The 21649-nt window shown below is 37.3% G+C and overlaps 1 long non-coding RNA gene across 2 annotated transcripts in view; it reads right to left on the reverse strand.

Moving 5' to 3' along the window:
• Nucleotides 1-5920: 5920 nt before the first annotated feature.
• Nucleotides 5921-21649, reverse strand: part of LOC147005441 (uncharacterized) — a 31614-nt gene continuing 15885 nt past the window's right edge. Inside the window, exons 2-5 of one of the 2 annotated variants that reach the window (XR_015046663.1) lie at nucleotides 18541-18620; nucleotides 16776-18401; nucleotides 12270-12336; nucleotides 5921-7740 (exon numbers count right to left, since the gene is read on the reverse strand). This is a non-coding gene — a long non-coding RNA (uncharacterized LOC147005441). Of the gene's footprint in view, nucleotides 7741-12269; nucleotides 12337-12410; nucleotides 18402-18540; nucleotides 18621-21649 lie in introns of those variants that run through there. The other variant, XR_015046662.1, reaches the window with a different exon arrangement.

The raw sequence follows: 21649 nt of genomic DNA on the forward strand, positions 1-21649 counted from the left end.
GAGAGAGAGAGAGAGAATTTGAGAAGGTAGCTTGGTACTTTAATTTTGTATCTGTTGAGCTTGAATTTTCTATGAAATAAACAGGTAAACAAAACCCAAAAAAATAACAAAAAAAAAAAACAAAATTCATCATGATTTAGACAATTATTCAGAGGATGCTTACCAAGTGTCCTGGTTGCAGAAGGCTCTCATTTAATACTGATGAGGTAGCTCTTAATGTACATGAAGAAAAAAAAATCAACTTATGTATTAGCAGAGTGATGGAGGGAATAAAGTTAGACAATTTCCTTATGTTTATTAAATAAATTCTTAAAAAACAAGTAGCTATGTGGTGTTATTATTGAAATCTTTTCTATAACTTCACCTGTCTTTAGCATATAATTTCCTGTTTTTCTTGTTGTTCCGTGAAGAGCCATAGTTACAGGTAAGTTTTACTACATATGTAGATTCCACAGTGGCCAGAAGAAAGACAAATTAAGACATTACATGAAAATATTACAAAGAATTTTGGTTTTGAAAATTAAAAAAATTAACATTGGTATTTCATGTAGGTGGAAGGAGATGTTGAAGGAAGACAGGCAGGACAACCAGTTGCTGCTTACTAGGTTCTGCCAAGAGTGGCTTCACCACAGAGTTTCAAACAAGCTTTGGGAAGTCGTATTCAAAAATGTGACCAAGAAATCCTCCTCCTCCTCCCTGCCCCCCCCCCACTCGAATATTCCAACAGTTCAAGTTGCTCTTATATGATAGTAGATTAGGCACATATGTAAACTATAATGAACCCTAGTATTGTGTTTTAAATAACATACTAATCAAAAACTTAAGAAAGGCTTAGAGCCACTGCTTACAGTGACTCATTGAAGGCTTCCAGGATGGCCTTCTCAACGGGAAAGCAAGCAGGTAAATTAATGGCATTTCCCACACTCCCTTTGGAAGCGCCTCCTTTGCTCTGGTTCTTTGCTTCATCCACTCAGGAAGCTCAACTTCTCATGAAGTTGTCTAAATTAGTCTCACAAAGAACTTTCTTAAGGTCCCTCATCTCCTGGGCCAAACATGTTAGCAATGGCTTGTTAGTAATGGCTTGTTCCTACCTTGCCAAAGGCTATAATTTATCACCTGCCAGCCAAAGCCTTATTTTGTTCAAGCATGTACCTGGCAAGGGAGATAAGAAAGTATGTTTGTGAGGGTTGGTTTTTTTGTTTGTTTGTTTTTATGTTAGTGATTATCCAAACCCTCAGCAGCTTGCAACAATAAATCTTGACTATGTCGAATTGTCTGAGGGTCAGGAATCCCAGGGATCCTTAGCTGTGTGCTTGTGGTTGAGGTCCCTTTCGGTCAGCTTGGCTGCTGTCTCTGGAGCTCTGAAGAGGACAGGAGGATCTGCCTGAAGTGTATCTGAGTGGCTATTGGCAAGGTATCATTTCCTTGCAATGGGACCTCTCCGGAGTGCTGCTGGTGTACTAATTTCCTGGAGTAAGTCGTCCAAGAACAATAGGAAAAGTACAAAAGACAATTGCCAGGAAGAAAACCATGTGTATTTTCTACAGGAACCTCACATTTGAGATACTGCTTCTGCCTTATCCGTTAGTTCACACAGGCCAATCCTGTTACAGCAAAGGATAGGGCTAAATAGCATTGTTACTACCAGCAAGAGAAGCCTCTTCGCTTCCATCCTTAATGTAAGCCCAGGCTCAGCTCTTGGAGCTTCTCCCTCCTCAACCCACAGAATTATTGGGGAGTGGTGGAGCCTTTAGGGTGTGAGGCAGACTAGAAGAAGTTTGGCCACTGAGTGTGCCTGTGTGAACATAACAAGAACCTGGCATGATGCTACTCATTTCTCACCATGGTGGTTGCTTGTTTATTTGAGACAGGGTCTCAATATGTAACCCAGGCTAGCTTTGGAATCATGATCCTCCCGCTTCAACTTCCTGATTTCTAGGATTACAGATGTGTGCCCACATGCCTGACTTCCACTATGTTGTTTTGCCATGTACCATGTACAGAGCAGTGTGCCCAAGCAACTACAGACTATAACATCTGAAGCGTACACCAAAATAAGTCTGTCTTCGTTCCTTTAAATTATAGGGAACATTGAAGCAAGATGGTAGGAGGGTCTCACAGGGTGACTAAATTCTGTGTGGTATGTAATATGAACAGAATCTTTTTAACAACCGATATCAACTAACCCATTAAGGGACATCTTGCTTTTTTCCAGATGTTGGCAAATACAAATAATGTTGCTCTCAGCACTGCATGTAAATTGTATATGACCACAAGCTATTAATCACTTGAGTAAATACAAACATGCAGGATGGTGATTTTGGAACCACATAGAGTATTTTTGCTTCAGACATTTTGTCACTTTGAGAGACATGTGACTAGCACGAAAAGCTGAGGAACATACATAGAATCTGGCTGCTTCAGACAGGTAGGCGATGTCCTTAAAATCAACCCATTAATAGTGTGCATGAGGTTATTTAGTCACACTGAGAGACTCTTTCAATTCCTAATTGAAATGGCAGTTTCCAGAGCAGTTGGCACAATACTCTATGCTCTGAGGTATCACCATGAAGCTGACACTGGCTGTGTGGTAGGTGTGTGGCAGAACCCTGCACTGCCGTCTTGTGAAACGTGAAGCTGGAGAAAATATAGTTATACCACACAGCCCCAGTAATGTAAAAGTTCTGAGTCAGGAGCTGGAACTCTTTGTTACCATGTGGTACTTAGTCACCTAATAAATAACTTGAGTGGATTGGGAAATAAAGTATTTTAATTCCCTAACTGCTTGGGGTGCCTGCCATTTCTTTTTAATCAAATAGCTCTAGTGGCAGAGGATTGTCCCCTATAGTTTTGGAGCCACTCTGGCACATCCCAGAAGGCTGGAGAGGTAATTAGGCTGCCCTAGTTATTCTTTTGGATGATGAGTTTGATAGGGAAAGTGGAAATTAAGAATTAAAGGAATAAGAAAATTGAGTGCCATTACTTTCAAACAAGAGAACTTGAATTTCAAAATACTAATGAAAGAAAGAACTAGAAATATCTTATACATGAGGAAGTAAAACCTATTAGACTATAAATAAGTGAATTTAGTAAAACCTTGGGTTTGTCACGTACATACATACTGTTTGCTTATACCTATAGTTTTCATAAGAAATACTAGCTGTAAAGGATTTTTTACACTATATAATATGTTATATAGTGTATATATATGTTTATAATAATTCTATGCATGTCTTGGATTCATCATTATGGCAATTTATTCTTCAGTATTCAAAAATGATTTTTAGTCCGGTTCCATACTACACTGGAGCATGTATATGGTTGGTGGCTACTCTGAGGATGTATGAACCCTATTCCAGTCCCCACCTCAGCATGACCAACATCACCTCTGCAGCCAATATTGATGGAGACAGCTGTCTGTCTATGTTTACAAGACTCAGTTTACACAGCTGGTGTATCTCCTAACCAGGCTCATTAACCTTTTGATATTTTCAAAAAACCATACATATATTGACATATTATATTTATTATTTTGTGCTCTAGTCAGAGTAGGAGTTACTGCCCTAAGGTTTTTAATCCAAGACAAATTAGGCCAAGCAGGCACATTAGTATGTGGTAATCAAATTCACAATGCCATTAGCATTGTTTACACATTTCAAATAATCTCTCTTAATAGTCATGACAGATACAAGTGAAGAACTTGTAAATGATTAATTCTATTAGTGACTGAAGGCCCCCAGGTAGCACACTCATCCAACTCTACAAAATAAATTTCTGCCTATCTTCTTCATCAGTTTTTCTTCAACTTTGCCTCCTCAATAGGAGAAACCAGTTGTGTTAGCTAGGGTTTCTTTTGATAAAACAGCTTGACACAAAGCAACTTGGAAGGGAGGGATTTATTTTAGCTTAGAGCTTTGAGTCCATCATCCAGGGAAGTTAGGGCAGGAAGGCAAGGCAGAAACCCAGAGGCAAGAACTGATGCAGAGCTCATGGAGGAACACTGCTTTCTCACTTGCTCTCTTGGCTTGCTCTGCCTGCTTTCTTTGAGTACTCATATCCAGCAGTCCAGAGGTGGCACCGCCCACAGTGGGCTGGACCCTTCCACATCAATTACCATTGAGGAAAATGCCCCACATGCTTTCCCCAAGAACAATCTAATGAGGGCATTTTCTTAATTGAGATTCCCTCTTACCAAATGATTCTATGTTTCAAATGACCCTCTGTGTCAAGAATACACAGAACCAGCATACCAGAATCTAGCCAAATTCACTGTTAGCTGGAAATCTGGTCTTCTGTGGCTAAGGCCACTTCCATATTAATTTTAGAAAATGTTTCTTCAATTTTAGGATCTACTAATTATACTATAATAACCATTAGGATAATAGCACCAGCTGTAGGCACAGGCACCACTGAATAGCATTAATTACAATTGGACTTTTACTGTTAGTTTATGTAATACTAAGACCCAGCATCACCATGCTACACACAGACCTTACTCTTAACATCTCTTTCTTCAGTCCAGCCTAAGAAAGACCCACTGCTAGGCCAATCTGGTTTTAGGACCCAGAAACAGGCATTATCACCTGACCCTGACTGGGAAGAATCTTGCATAGTGTGACAACTATTCTTAAACCAAAAAGCCATTGGATACATGGGGATAGTCTGGGCCATAATAGCAGTTGGTTTGTATGGCTTTCCTGCATGGATCTACCATATTGTTATAGTGGCACATTCCCATTATCCTTATTGGTGGGCATGGTCCTCACCATTGCAGAGTTCGTTCACTGATTTCCCCTCTGTCTAGGTCATACTCTATAAAAGCCAATCGGTAATTTCACAGTCTCTAGCCATTCCTAATCTCCATAGCTCTTAAAGCCTCATCTCACTGACAAATTCATTCATTTCACTAACAGCAGTAAGACTAATTCTTCATAACTTTCAGTGTTTGTGCTGTAAAACAGGAAGTCTCAGTAGAACATTCAACCACAAATCTTAAATGATTTTTATTTCTAGCCACCAGACATTCAAAGAACTTTCTCACAGAAAAACTTAAGTGAGGAACAAGATTAAACCTCTATATTTGGTTCCAAGTCAGTCCCATAAGCATCATTATTTTATCCGCAAGTTATGCATTAGGTATTATGAAACTTGGTCAGAATTAATTATAGATATAAATCGTTTTAGTGTTCTTGGGTATATCAATTCCAATTAGGATTTCAAGATTTAATATAATCTAGTAAAAAAATTTTCCCAGACTTGCATGATAACATATTAATAAATGTACTTTAATAACTCTCTAGTCTATTATGTTATTTTGTTGATATCAATAATAAAATTAACTCACAAAGTACTACAGATATCTAATAGAAATAATATTAATGATTCTATTTGCTATTATTATTTTAGTATATTTTATTTAAATTTTATGCATGCATACAATGTATTTTGATCATATTAATCTCCAAATTTCTCCCGTTATCTCATCCAAGATCTGTCACCTTTCTCTATCCCTTCCTAACTTGTGTTTCTGTTTTAATTATAGCCCACAGGTTCAAATCAGTGCTGCTTATATGCTTCTGAGTGTGGACCACCCACTGAAGCATGGAGTATATTGTATAGCATACCCTTAAAGAAACTGACTCTCTTTCCCCTGATAGCCATCAATTCTGTGTTCCTTAAGTAGTGACAGAAGATCATGAACCCTCTCACCTCGCATGCTCAAATGTTGACTGCTTTGATCTTATGCAGGTATTATATAGGCACCAACAGCTGCTCTGTGTTCATTAGTGTATCTGTCTTATCACTTGCAGGAGATATTATTTAACTACTCTCCTCCCTGACTTCTAGTTTTTACAGTCTTTCCTCTTCTGCAATAGTAACTGCAAATGTCATGGGTGTGACATAGATGGCCCATTGGTGTTGATACATATCTGCATTTTTTTTTTACAGTTATGATGTTTGCAATGACAGTTATCCACTGCACAAAGAAAGTTCTCTAATGAGGTCTTACAATCGCACTGATCGATGAGTAGGGAGATACTCACCTAAACTTAGAGGGCAGTTTGATACTATGTACATTTAACAAAATCATGGTAGGAAGTTTACCATTAGGTTGTATGAGTTACCCAACCATGGGTTCTTGGCCTGAGTGGCAGTACCAGGCATTTGTTTTCTCCTGTAGAGAGGGCTTTAATTCAATAAGAAATAAGTTGGTTATTCTTATAGCCTTTATGCCACTACTACAATGATGGACATGACGTATCTCATTATACAGGCTGTTATGGTTGAGCACACAGTTCACAAAAAAATTCTTGTTTGCCTTCCATAACTGGATGGTTAGCACTTTTGAAATTAGCTTTATCTTAATTGACTTTTTCCTGTAAATGATATACATGATGTATGAAATTAATAATTCTTTATTGAACTGTGAAAACTTCAAACTATCTATACTACTAAACTCATGAAATGTATAGACTATAATGACCTATTTATTTCTACATAATTCCTGTAACTGACCTTAACCTAGAAAATCGAGAGCTGTGGGAAAATGAAGAATTAAGTAATAAAACCTATAGAAATCTTCATATATTTATCTTATCCAAAATAAGTGTCTCTCCTGAGCTGTTCATCATTGGGCCTAAAAACAAGTGTAATTCCAGGACAGAGGCAACTCTAATATTCATGAGACTACATCTGTAATGCTAGTAATGCTCAGAAATGGAAGGATGTAACTACAGCCTCATATGGATTATACTCAAATTCTAATTAAATAGTTTGGGATTGAATTAGCACCAACAGCACAATGTTCTTAGAACACTACTGAGCTTTAAGTAGTAATGAGTAAAAGATTTCATAGTGTCAGTGTGATCTATTTGTACTATTGTAATTTCTGTAGCACTATTTATCTTATTCAATTAACAATTCCAAAGGATATTTATTCTAATTTGTCATAAAAGAATATCAAAGCATTAGAACACAAGTCCCAATAAGAAGCAAGATGGCTGAAAATTTCCTTACCTATATCATGAATTCACTGATAATAGTACTAACAAAAATTGTTTTAATCGCTTCATTTCCAAACATCATCTTTCCACCTCTTTTCACCTAACATTGGTTAACCTTTATTCAATGATTATGCCATTAATACTAAAACAAATAGCAATAACAAAGGTGGGACTTCTTTTCTAATATTAACTTCCTTCTTCTTACTTATTAGGTAAACAAATTTACTATGATTATTACCCTATTCATTTATGTCAACCTTCCAGTTTTCAATAAAACTAGGTGTGGCTCTTTCAGTATGAGCAGAAATAGTCATTATTAGCTTCTGACCAGAGCGAAAGCACCATCAGACAATTTACTGCTACAAGAAACACTCATTCTATTTCTCCCCATATTACTATGGAAATCATTAGGCTTCCTGGTTAATCCACTACCTTGTTTGTATGACTATCAACCAATGATATGGCAGACCACAAACTGCACCTATTTCATTGGTAGAGTCACGTTAGTTTTGGCATCCATTAACCATTCATATTACCTTTCTTTTCAGTTCTCCTAACGTCAATCCAAGAAACAGACTGGGAGATAAGAGCTCAGCCAGGTATGAGAATGAGAATGTGGGAGCCTTTCCCCACCATTCCATAATAACCACTGAGATTCTCTCTGGAAAATCTTTGAGGTGAAATCTCTACTCTGTTTTCCTAAGGCGAGTCTTGGAGTAACCACTGTCTTCTCTACCTAAATAAACAAGGAAAAAATAAAGCGAATTATTTCAACTCATTAAAGTTTAATATTTAATAACTCCCAATGCGTATTTGGTTTGTTTTAACAATATTGTAGCTTATATAACATGCTTAATAGGACAATATCAGTCACACCTATTAAGTTCACAACATTTAGAAGGCATAATATTACTTATTGTAGGAATGTTTGTAATTTTAAATACCCACTTTAACTTATTCACCTCAACACCAGTTTATTTTATTAGTTTTATAGCCTGTGAGGCTTACAACTATAATAATGGTATCTAGTATATATGGCCTGGACTATGTGCACCATGTAATATTTCTCAAATGTTATTATTATACTTGTATCTGCAACATGACACTGTTAAAATTCATCAAACTAATATAACTATATGATGTTCTATGAAAGTATGCCCAGAAGATGTGTAAAAAGATGCAGATGGTAAAGCAACTTAGAGCAAGAAAAGAGAAAGAATTCATTGAAATATACTGCTCCTTCTATCACTGAGGCCCTGATTATTTTCCTTAATAACCACAGCAAGTCAGCACCCTTTTCCAAAGATTCAAATACCTCAAAGTACTAATATGTGTTAATATTAACTGTCCTGAAAATTCCTAACAATTGCATTTACCATCACATAGCAAATGCTACTTTATCATTTCTTTCGAAAACAACTACCAATCTCAGCCTTAATTAGTACTCGATGAGGCAATCAAACAGAATGATTAAAAGCATGATTTCCTATTCTATATACGAAGTGGCCATCATATCTTCTGTATCATTTAGTTATGTCATAAAGACCACCAGCTCACTACACTTTTAACAATTTTCAACTAAATTCCAATACTGTCATATTCCTAGTCAAACAGGATGAAGAATCCAAATTAAGATGTCTCTTACTACCTCCACCAAACCACATGTAGCAATGGGTTGTCCTTGAAGTCACCGTATAAAACTGAATGTGGCGGTATGTTGGGAGTAGATGTAATTTAAATCTACTCCCAGGACATACAATATACCCATCTTATATTATCCCATGAAGAATACTTGCAACAAATCATTTTACAGAAAACAGAGACAAACAGTTAGAAAGGGCTAAGAAAATATGCCTCCTATTTGAACACCATGAAGTCCCACAGGCTCACAGCCCTGATTAGTGCCCGTAGTCTCAAGTCATAAAGAGCTGTCTGCCTCACAAAGTCCAACAAAATGAATTCATGTCTACCTATGTTATTACCCGGCAGGTAACAAACATTACATTACTCTCTTCAATAACGTGCTAAGTATGGGCTAGCAAATCTAGCCTTCACCATCAGATACTACCTTCTTAGGGGAAGATTTGTGATTGCAGCTTAATTTCATGATTCAGTTTTACTCTTATTATAACAGGATTTAACAGGCCAATTATAACCATGTACTCTCTACATATTTATTGCAAGGCAATGAGGAAACCTTACAGTTCATATTAACAGGATCAACCTGCTCTGCACTGGAGAAAATGATCCTTATCTGCCCGCTCCTTGGTTCTATCACAGTGCTCCAATCTTATGTTGGAACTTATATTAAATTTACTTTATGTTAACCAATATATTGATTCTAATATTGCAAACTTATAACTCATTCATTGAGACATGTGAAAGACATGCTAACTCATGCTCCCATATATGACAATCTTAATTTTGAAGAGGTAGAAGTAATTAACTACTCTTAAGGGCAAAACTTTGTGTGACTCCAAAGAGAAGTAACTTATTTGCCACCTCTATCATAATTTCATTCCTAGTGTTAATTTCACCCCCTTCTCCTTCTCCTTCCCCTCCCCTACCCCTCCTTCCCCTTCCCCTCCCTTTCCCCTTCTTCCTCTTCCCCTTCTTCCCCTTCCTTCCTTCCTTCCTTCCTTCCTTCCTTCCTTCCTTCCTTCCTTCCTTCCTTCCTTCCTTCCTTCCTTCCTTCCTCACTTCCCTCCCTCCTTCCCTCTCTTCCTTCCACCCATCCTCCCTTCCTCTTCCCTTCCTCTCCTCCTCCTCCTCATTCTTCTCCTCCTCCTTTTAGTTCTTTTCTGTTAACAAGTGTCAATTTCACCTTTGTCCATAATGACCATCAGCAACAGAGTGTAGAACACCTAGTTCTGCTTTATAACACCCAGCACAACATTTGCTTAGGGAACTTTCTTCAAATCTACTTTAACCCATTCAAAACAAATAACACTGTCAGCATGCATGTGTGCTGTTGCTTCTCCCTTTGTAACAATCTGCCCTCTAGCAAGTTTGACATGAAAATTGTTGCACTTGATAGTTTAAGCTAACAATGATCTCCTAACAGTGACCATTTTTCTCATAGATGCCACACTCTTACACACACACACACACACACACACACACACACACACTTTAAAGCTTTATGCCCTGAATCTATTAAATATAACTAATAAGTAAGAGTTTTGAAAAACATGTAGGCCTATTTAACACTATAACAACGACTTATCATTAAAAGTCCTATGATCATAGCATGACTTTCTTTACAGGGCTCTATACATATTTAATGAATTTATAAGCACACCCAAACAAATGTCTTCTATTTGTTTATTTGTTTGTTTGTTTGTTTGGTTTTTTCGAGACAGGGTTTCTCTGTATAGCCCTGGCTGTCCTGGAACTCACTTTGTAGACCAGGCTGGCCTCGAACTCAGAAATCTGCCTGCCTCTGCCTATACCTCTGTCTCCTGAGTGCTGGGATTAAAGGTATGTGCCACCACGCCCAGCTAACAAATGCCTTCTTATTCATATTCACATTCATCACTACCTCCCAACAGATATCTATTGTACTTAAAGCTTTTTCATATGCTACTATGTGATCTTAGGTTTCAACTTTAATCTATATCTTTGAAAACAACCCTTTTAACCAATGTGAATGGATTCATAAGTTTCCCCCTCTTTTGTGGTATTAGAGACTAAATCTAGGGCATCACATGGTTGTTCTACCACTGAGCTACACCTCAACCTCTCCTTTAAATATTTATTTACCCAAGATTCTCACTAAGTTGCTTGGGATGGCTCCGAACTTACTCTGTAGCTTAAGAAGGCTGTGAACATTGCGATCTTCTGACCTGACCTCAGCCACTGAAATACTGTGATATCAGACTGGCAGCACCAGGCCTGGCTGTTTTGCTTATTTTAATCTCCAACATCACTACTAAATCTCCTCCCAGAGTGTGCTATAGTGTGCAAGATTCTTTTAGGTTTTAGGAAAGCAATAGCACTCATCCTACTAATATAACTTGCAAACTCAGATCCTCCTTATACTTATGCACATTTTCTAAGTCTCTACCCACAGTTTTTACTGCTTAGCCCCATGCACAAAGCATTTACCGAACTGAAACGTGCTGCGGCTTTTACTAGAATCCATTTGACTAGACATTCCTTCTGAAACAATTCTCATTTCTGACTCATTGCTGAAAACTTATCTCCATAGAGGACTTCTAGAATTATATTGCTTCTTTTCCCCCTCACTCTATCTATACTAATTCTACTTTGCAGTTTTGGAAGCAACCTCAATAACATTAAAGCTACTACCAAAATCTGACAAGGCACAACCAGTCATCAGCTCCCTTCCAGCTAACTTCACAGACAAACTCTTCCCCCTCAAAAAGTATTCATGTCGAATAAAGTCAACAATTATCTCTATCCAATAACATCCAAAACACCATCCAATAACCCATGTTAAAAATCATAAATAATGATGTCAATAAAGCTAATTTAAACATTCTAGAATTTTTGGCGTATTCCTCAGCAGCTGCTGGTGTGGAATATCTGACTACTACCAGTTATCTTCTTGACAGATTAAGGTCACTATGGATGGTAAAGAAGAATAGAAGAATCCACCACAACTAGCCATTCCATAGCTACCAGCAGTGAGCTATAAAAATAATGTACATGGGATTCTGAAGAAAATCCTACCAAACCTACTTAATAAAAGAGTATTTCATAATTTCCACATAGACTCTAACTGGGCATAATGTTACAAAAAAGTCACCACTGTGTAGTTTGCCTGTTAGAATATGAATAACCAATAGTCAAAAATTCCACCTTTTAATAAAAATTAACAGTCATTTGTTCAATGATCTACTAGGCTGCTCAAACATTTCAGTGTGATGAAAGCCTGGCTCTGTGGTGGGGAATCTGCCAGTCATTCATTATATTCCAGGACTGTCCACCACATAGAATAACTGTCCTCCTCTCTGTTGCCCAATTGGTTAAGATGCATCAGATACTTCTATGTTAATAGAGCACACATATTCTTTACCTGCCTATTAACCCCTAAAAGTTGAACATTACGTTTTGAATTGTATGTTTTTCTAGAAATCTGATTAGAAACATTAGGATTAGTTTACTCACTAATTGAAAAAAATAAAAAATTATTTTATTTAAAATTTCAGTGTTGGGTAGTGTCTTAGTCAGAGTTTCTATTCCTGCACAAACATCATGACCAAGAAGCAAGTTGGGGAGGAAAGGGCTTATTCAGCTTACAATTCCATACTGCTGTTCATCACCAAGGAAGTCAGGACTGGAACTCAAGCAGGTCCGGAAACAGGAGCTGATGCAGAGAACATGGAGGGATGTTCTTTACTGGCTTGCTTCCCCTGGCTTGCTCAGCCTGCTTTCTTATAGAAAGAACCAAGACTACCAGCCCAAAGATGGTCCCACCCACAAGGGGCCTTTCCCCCTTGATCACTAATTGAGGAAATGCCTTACAGCTGGATCTCATGGAGGCATTTCCTCAACTGAAGCTCCTTTCTCTGTGATAACTCCAGCTGTGTCAAGTTGGCACAAAACTAGCCAGTACAGGTAGTGATGCAACAAAAGGCATCTTGATTGAGTCTAGAAAGAGCTTCTCTCTATTTTGGGGTTCCAAAGCCAAAGTAGTTTAATATGCTCCAAGTATTATTCACTTAGGAAGCTTCTCCATTAAGCTTTATAAATTGCATTAGCATGAGAATAAGCCTATAATGGATAATATTAACATTACTCACTGGTAGCTACAGCATTTCTGACCCATATGTTATCGTGAGAACAAATGGCTTTGTGAGTTCCAACAGTAGTCACAAACTGATTGACAGTCATTCCACTTATGATTTCACTAATTTTATTGAGTATTCTGTGGTGGGCATCAAATGGCCAAACACCTCATCTGTTTTCTCACCATACAACATATCACTTTTATTCATCCCTAGTTATTATGGTCTCCTGTCTCTCTGTGAGAAAGGATGAAGCAATCCACACAGAGTCTCATTTGATTAGGGTAAAATCCTGGTTCATGTTTAGTGTACAATTAAAGCTACCTGGGATGTCTTCGACTTTTGCTTCCAGTACTAAATGCTATCCTCCCCTGACTTCTTATGACACAGAGACAATTCCCTACCAGAAAATCCACTTGATATCGCATCTCAATCAAGTCAGATAGAAACTTTGTTTGCCTATGCAAACTAAGAGAGCTAAGCCTTATAAAGAAGAAGGTATTTTGGCCCCACAGTTTTAATCTTAATGACAGCTGTAATCTCAGTGGTTCATTTAGCTAGATAATGAAGCATACTATTCTAACCCTCCCACTGGCTTATTTTAAATCCCAGTATCTGACCCTCATGCTCATATGAATCTGAATGTTAAGAGTAGGCAAACTTTTATTAATATTTGATAAATATTATCCATCCTGTATTGGCTTATTCTCGTGCTAATGCAATTTATAAAGCTTAATGGAGAAGCATCCTAAGTAAAGAATACTTGGAGCATATTAAACTACTTTGACTTTGGAGACACCAAAACAGAGAGCAGTTCTTTCTAGAGTACTCAATCAAGTTGTCTTTTGTTCCATCACTATCCAACACTGAAATTTTACATAAAATAATTTTTATTTTTTCAAACAGAGAGAAATGGAACTTTTAAAACTACTATGTCAGTACTAAGAATGTAGGCATAAACTTTGACATACATTGTCCCCTATGTGCCTTCCCCATTTAATAATGTATGAGGACTGTGTAGGTTTGATTGAACATGTGTATAAATTTTAAATTGTACATTGAATATAATCCTGATGAATAAAGGGATATATTAAATCATCTGAAGTATATAACACATTGATTGTTTACCCACTTAAATGAACCAATCATACAAATATCTAGAACATTCAATCTTTTCTCCAACCTAGGCTATATACTTATCCATCATACACAGTATGTTAACTCAAGCAGTCCTCTAAAGTATGCTAATAACCATCAACAGAGTTTCTTAACTGCAAAGCTTTGAGCAATTAACAACCTTCTTATGAAGTTTATTAGTCCTGGATCAATAAAATTTAAGGAGTTCTATAGTAACACTTGTTCTTTCTGGGTAATTTAAGATTGCTCTTTTTCTTCTCTTAAGTAAGATACCTTGATTGATTGACCAGTTTGCCTGAGATCACACTTAACTATGATATTATGTACATGGTAGATTTTTTAAAAGAAATTCTGAAGTCCAACATGGCCAACAGGCCATTCAATTGTGCACACTGTAACTGAGCCAGCTAAAGTCATCAAAGATACAGGTTGCAAGACCTTCTGTGTCATTTTTCCAAAGCACCCAGGAAAAACCTTATACAGTGTGGAGGTTTTGGACATTACTCAGGGGAGGTGGTGGAATAGAAGCTATTGGAGAACTTATGTATTCTCACAGAGTAGAAAAAAACATCATAAAAAGGTAAAAGATTCTAAAAGGATTCTTGACTCTGGACCACACTTCAGACTATGTTATTGGGCCAACTTTCTTTCTGTGTCTGCTAATTCCTTTTGCTTGTATCTCATTATCAGTCTTGTGTTCTTCTAGGCTATCCATCCACTTACCAATCTTGGCACCCACTTTCTTTTTCTTTTATATATGTTCCCCTTTAGAACAACTCATTGGAGGTTTCTCTTATAATCAAAGAGTCACTAAAAATATTTTTCTTATCAAAAGCCAGTTCTTTAATCATGAGCTATATAATTCTATACTATCAGAAAATCACCATATCCATTCTTACAGAACAACATCTTTTCATATCCAGATTCAAGAGAAAATATGTGAAACTATGAGTAAAAATATTAAGATTGCCTTTTATTTAAATCTCTATTATCTCTGACATTGTTACCTAAATAGTATAAATTTTAATCAATAATGATGTTTTTAAACCACTCAAGTTCTATGCAGGTATAAAACCTTTGGCTATGTCACCAGGCTTACTTGACAGAAATAAGCTTTTCCAACAGCTGATAACAAATAGAATTACAGGTACCTGATAATGTATTCCCACTTTGAATAATCATGTGTTATTACCTTAAATTGGGTGTAAAAGCATACAAAAGGAGGCAATTGAGAATGAAATGGTACATCTCTCTGTTCTCTGTTAGAATAATTCTCTTAAATGTGCAGTCTTCGCTAATGTGTAAGCATTTATTCCATTCATTTCATCTTCAATATACTTCACTCATATGCAATAACTAATCTCCAAAAGCACCACAGGTAATAGATGATAACTTTTGTCTTCGATCCAATAGGGAATATGAGATAGAGAAGATGCTGTCTAACATTACATGGAGAGTTAGGGAAACAATATAAGCAGAACTTCCTAATGTTGTCTGAAAGACTCAGGTGAGAATGGACAGGAGAAGAGTTTTCTGTCTAAGTAAGAGACACTGAGTCAGGAAAGAGGGATTTTCAGAGATGGTAATGAAAACATTTTGGACTCATTTTTTTAAATCATTTTACCGTATCAGTAATCACTTTAATTTCCCTTTACTAAGAGTGGGCCAGTTTGGTAGACTCATGGTAAGATATGTGAAGAGAGACACTAAAAATGTTGAGTTAAATTGTTTTTTTATCTCCTTCCTTTCTTCTTTTTTCCTTTCATTTCCTTTCCTTCTCTTCCTTTCTTTGTAGCTTCCCTTCATCCCTCCTTCCTTTTCACCTTCCCTTTATTCTTACTTTTTTAGACATGATCATATGCATTTTATAACTGGCCTCAAACTTACTATACTGATGAGAATGATTTTAAATTCCTGATCTTTCTGCCTCTACCTCCTAAGAACAGGGATTATAGGTGTGTACCACCACACTCTAAATATACTAGGAATCAACCCCAGGGTCTTGTGGATCCTTGGCAACCTTCAACCAATTAAGCTATGAGCTTTGTCTCATCTCCCAGTCTTAAACATTGAAAAGCATGGTTGGAAATTTCTCACACATCATTTTGAACTCATCAAATGGAAAAATCCCTAATCAGATTTAGGATTTAGTTTGACATGACTGTAGTCATCTTGAATTGTAATCACCATGATGGTTCCTGAGTAGCTCTGGTCAGTTTCCTCTGCTTAGTGTTCTCAGGGAGTATAAATTAACAAACTTATTTGGGTCAGACATGGAACTTTATGAACCCGAGCTTGATTCTATCAGCACCTGGATGGTACCTACAACCTTCTGTGATGGCCAGGTATAGTATGGCTGGCAGAGAGTCACTGTTGTTCTGAACATTTCTAAGGAGCTTAAAGCTGATCCAAATTCCCAGGATACACCTGGTCTTATTACTTCTGAGAAAGATCTCTGTCAGTAAGTCCCAAAGAGAATGATTCAACAAAACCTGGGCTTTGTCGGGTCTATTTCTTTGGCTTCATGGAGTCTTGGAGCCAGTTCTTATTTACTGGGACCTGAGAGTCCAGACCAACAGGTGATACTGAAGTCTAGCCTTTCATTGATATCTGGTAGAATTTGCTTTTATGTCACTTGAATCCTCTCTTCATTTTAATTTCGATCTTTCTCCAACTACCAAAACTGAATTTTCATTGTATAAGTGATCCATTGGCAGGGATGGTTATTAACTTTTTGTTCAGCTAACTCACACTTGATGATGGCTTTGAACATTTTAAATGGTTTTCACATTTAATCAGGGTCATCTTAAGAAGCTCTATAACTTTACAAAGAAAGAACTGTGCATTTATCACAGCTTATAATAAACTGGACCATTCTAACCTTGTCTCTTTTATAGCAGTCTCTCAGGTTTCTTCATACTACTGTAAAAACAGGGAGGCCATCACTCCTCTGGTGCGGTTTGAATGGGAAGTCTTCAAAGGGCTCACATATGTGAACAGCTGGTCCCAAGATAGTGGTGCTGTTAAAGAAGGCTGTAGAACCTTTAAGAAATGGATCCTCACTTAAGGGAATGGATTACTGGAGTCAGGCCTTAAAGCTTAAGAACTTGGCCCTACTTTCCGTTCATTCTTGGCTTCCTGGGTAGCTATGCAATACCACCAATAACCTCTTTTTTTTTTTTTTTTTTTTTTTTTTTTTTTTGTGCTACTATGTTTCCCTTGCCTGTATCCTTGCCATTCTTCTGGAACTATAATCCAAAAGGAAATCATTCCTTCCTTAAGCAACTTTTAAGGAGTTCTAATGAAGACACCCTCCTAGCCCTCATTTTGGGTCTGTGTAGTTGTTTCTATGTTGATTACCCAGAAACTGTCTGGCTTTGTGGTGTTGTAAAAGTCTCAAAACTCATCCTGAATTTTTTTTAAAAAAAAAATTCTTGTTCCGTGGTACAAAGTGCTAATAATGTCACACTCAATTTTGTGTCTTGATATCTGAATGTAAGGGTAATGTAATGGACTGTGTACACCCATAGTCCTCTTTATTCGATCATGTTATGTCCTGAGAGTAGAAAACACAACAGTGGTTTTCACCTCGGATTCCACAGAACATTGCTACAAAGTCAGTTAGCCAGTCTTCACCTGGAGTGAAGGTGGTGATCCCTATCATCATTGGGGACAATGACTGGATTTCTAGTTTGTCTTCACAGTGAAAACACAAAGTTCATCAGACCTTTTTTCGGTGTCTTTTTTTTTTTTCATTCAAGGAAATATTTGCATACATTCTACAGTGAGCACATAACAGTAGAACTCCTTCTACCTTTCTCCCCTGATGTAATATCTGTAATAAAATCCCAATTTCTTTTTTAAAAAATGTCTTAACCCAAAGGACTTATGGAGATAAAATTTTAAGTATGATTACCTATCAATGTATTCCTAGGTGAAACAATTTGGAAGAGTTTTAAGACACTCGAATGAGGAGTTAATTCGAATGTTTGCCTCTGGATGTAAGGTTGTGTTCTGTCAATATGCTGGCATAAATTTATCATGTCCTGAAAATGTGAATTTAATGTGATAAAAATAGGACTATCAATTACCACAGTGTTCTAACTGCACAACACATGGTCCGTGGGCAAATGAGTAACACAGACACTTGTAAAAGTCAAGGATGTGATAGCAATGGATCGTTATCCTTTCCCTGAGTCTCTAGGGATGCCTTAGCTGAGAACACTCCAAGTAACGTAATGTGTCCTGCCCTTTCCTTGAAATGGCTGCTATTACAGGCCCATTAGTGCCATGGGTACTTATCTTCTGCTTTCAAAGATGGCTCAGGAGAGGTGTGCCAGAGTTCAGTGAGTGCAGTTCAACTAGGCAGTATCTTCCAGCATGTTTGTGACTGTCAGCTGTGATGTGACAGATTTAATATCCAGCAAAGCCATAGCTTTTCCTGGTCAGTGAGGTCTATTGAAGCATGGTCAGAATTGATATGCAGGTAGTCCCTAGGGCTTCCACCCTGAGAATGAGAAGGAAACACCAATGATAGCAATCGTCACTTGGAGAAGTTACTAGTAACCCATCTACCACAGAAAAAGACTTCTTGGCTATTGTTTTTCCCATTATCGCTTTAATTATATATTAGGCATGGAAGTTACCTGGGATAAAGAAGATACAGTCAGGTAGCTGGAGCTCAGTGTCACTGTTCCCGGGGAACTTAAACGTGGAAATACATTTTCTATTGGGTTGAGCAAAAAAAAAAATTATTGGGTCATGCAACAAATTATGCCATGAATATGTTCTATAACTCACAGATTATAAACAAAACAAAATTGCCTGAGTTGGCAGAGAATAGTATTTGCAAAGATGGTAATGGTAAGCATGTTCCTCCTATTTTGCCTTAAAACTAATAGAAAGGACTGATATCTTTTAATAAATATTTTAATTGTGTAGTAGTACTGCCTAGTTGTACTTTGTAAAGATACCTGCTTCATCAACAGAAATGAAATAGGTGCAACAATGAAGCTTAACACCAAATGCTTAAAGTCTGACAAGATTCCTGCTACTGCAAAACATAAGAAAGCATCTCTCTGGCTGAGTGTTGGCCCTGGGTCCCAAGCTCGACTGAGGTTTAAAGGAACTTAGACTGTGTACAGAGAAGAGATGACAGTGATGTCATCAGCTAGGGAACTAAACTGGAGCAGAGTCTGTCTACAGTTTCAATGTGACTCTCTGAGAATGAGTAAGGGTGAGTTGGTGCACACCAGAGTGGAGCCAGAAATGTGGTGACACAGAAGAAAAGGCACAGCCAAGAGTTCAGGAAAACTGCATGCACGCTCTGTGTTAATTTCTGTAATGTAAGAGGTATGCTTATGTAGGCACAAAGTTTGCATAAACACACAGAAGAACTTCTTGGTGTATACTACACACACACACACACACACACACACACACACACATACACACACCACACCACACCACATCATATCACAACTCACCATGCCACAAGGTCCACTACAGTTGATGAGTTAAATACTTTTTATATATCTGTAGACATAATTTTTTTCTTTTATCAGACCATGTGATTACACTACTCTGAAACAAATGTTTTTCTAAGGTTGACAGTCTTATTTCTGGAATAAACAATTTTATTAGAACAATTTCTATATTTTATATAAGGTTCTGAGTTTGTTTTGTTCATATTGATTATAATATTAGTCTAACTTTTCTTATACTGTCCTCCAGTGTGGGTATCCCCACTTTTGTAGATTATTAGCCAACATAGTCCATGAGGGCAGAGGTTGCAGGGACTTCAGACAGGGGGTTCAGAAGCCCTGTGACTACCTATAGTGAAAGACCACATAGGGGCCAGCTGTCAGTAAGCAGATTAACTTAATTAGGATGATTGAAGGCCTATAGAGTTTGGGGGAACTGAGAGTCAAGAAATCCAGGATGGGCAAGGGTCATTGGCTGGGGGCTCACTGTACTTGGAATGCCCCATTACCATGGAGAAATGTTTTAGAAATCTCAGGTGCTGGCTTAACAAGTTTTGTGAGGAGAAAGGAAATTGGTCCTATAAACTAATCAAGCTTATATGGCATTCCTCAGGTAGAGGTGAATATGGGGACTTAGAACTCCCTGGGAAACTTTGCTAGCGAAGGGGGTCCTCCATTACACTCTGAGCCCCCAAAAGCTATCTGGTCAATGGTAGACATCAACCTTAATTAAAAGAGTTTCCTCACACTCCAGAGATTTTATTTTTGTGTATGTCCATAGCACATGTAAGTACTTATGTTTATGTGCATGTAATACAGGCCCAAATGCATATGTGTCCGAAGGGCAGAGACTGAGGTCAAGTGTCTTTCTCTACCTCTCTCCACTTTGGAGTTCTAGATAAGCTCTTTCCCTGAACCCAGAAATCACAAATTAGCTTGAGTACTGGCCATACCTCTCTGTACCCCAGCCCTCGGTTTAGGGATGTGTGAGTCTCCGTGCCTGGCAGGTTTTTTACATGGGTGCTAGGCTAGGGATCCCCACTCTAGTTCTCATGCTTCTGCTGGGGTAGTTGCTGATTGAGCCATCTCCCCAAGCTGTGTATTGTAGCCTTTGAATAAGGTGCTTGCATGCCTAAATAAATGAGAGTGATGGCTTCCTGTCCTTAAAATTTCTAGAATAATATGGAACTCTGATTTCCTTGAATATGTAAGAGAATGTATGCTTTTGGTACGTACAAATTGCCAGCATCTCTGTTCAATTGGCTGTTGGGTAGCTCCAATTTCCTTCTTCTTCAAAAATAAATCTACCTCACCCAACAGTATTCATGAAGAGGGTTCCATCTCCCTTTGTATATACTCTTTATACCTTTGCTAACAATTATACATGCACGGGTTTATCTTTGGTCTCTTGTGTTTCGTGGGTTTATGGATCTGTTTTAAGGGGTGGGGTCAAGCTGTTTTAATTGCTATAGCTTGGGCATACAGTTACCAAGCAATGCGATGATTCCATCTTCATTATTTTGCTCACAAACACCGTGACAATCATTTTACCCTCCCACTGATTCCACATGGATTTTTAGAATTTCTACAAATACATTCATAGAAATGGATAGAATTGATGAAGTTTCTTTGAATACATTCTTGTAGGAAAAAACCTGGAATTTGGATAAGAATTTTACTGAATCTATGAATTGCTTTAAGTAATCAATTTATTTCTATCTTTAGTTTCTTTTATCACTCTTTGATAATATTCAATATACAGGTCTTTTATTTCTTTAGTTAATTGTTTCCTATAGCTATGACAAGTAGATTTTTTTCATTTTTATTTTATTTGACTGGTACATTGTTAGTATATTTAAATATTAACTAATTTTGCATGTTGTATTTTGTCCTGTGGTTTTACTGCATGCATCAATTATTTATTAAGAATATTTGGTAGAGTCTGTGGGATGCTATTATGTGCTATTACTCCACCAGCAAAGAGAAATCATTTAACTTCTCTCTATCCTCTCCTTTTACTTTTATCTTGCTTCATTACTATGATAAGGATATCCAATACTGAATGGAATGTGGTAATCCTCACCTATATTTTAGAGGAAAACATTGAAATATTCCTTGAAATATTTTACCATGGAATCAAAGAATAGATACAGGCAACTCATATGTAGTCTTTCCTGTGCTGAAGTATATTCTTTCTATAACCAATGAATGAAAAACTGGTCATGCTTTTTTTTTAATGAAAGGATGTTGAATTTTTTAAAATACTTTTCTG

Source organism: Mus caroli, unplaced genomic scaffold, assembly GCF_978045245.1.
Source record: "Mus caroli unplaced genomic scaffold, Mus_caroli_1 scaffold_3, whole genome shotgun sequence".
NCBI lineage: Eukaryota > Metazoa > Chordata > Mammalia > Rodentia > Muridae > Mus > Mus caroli.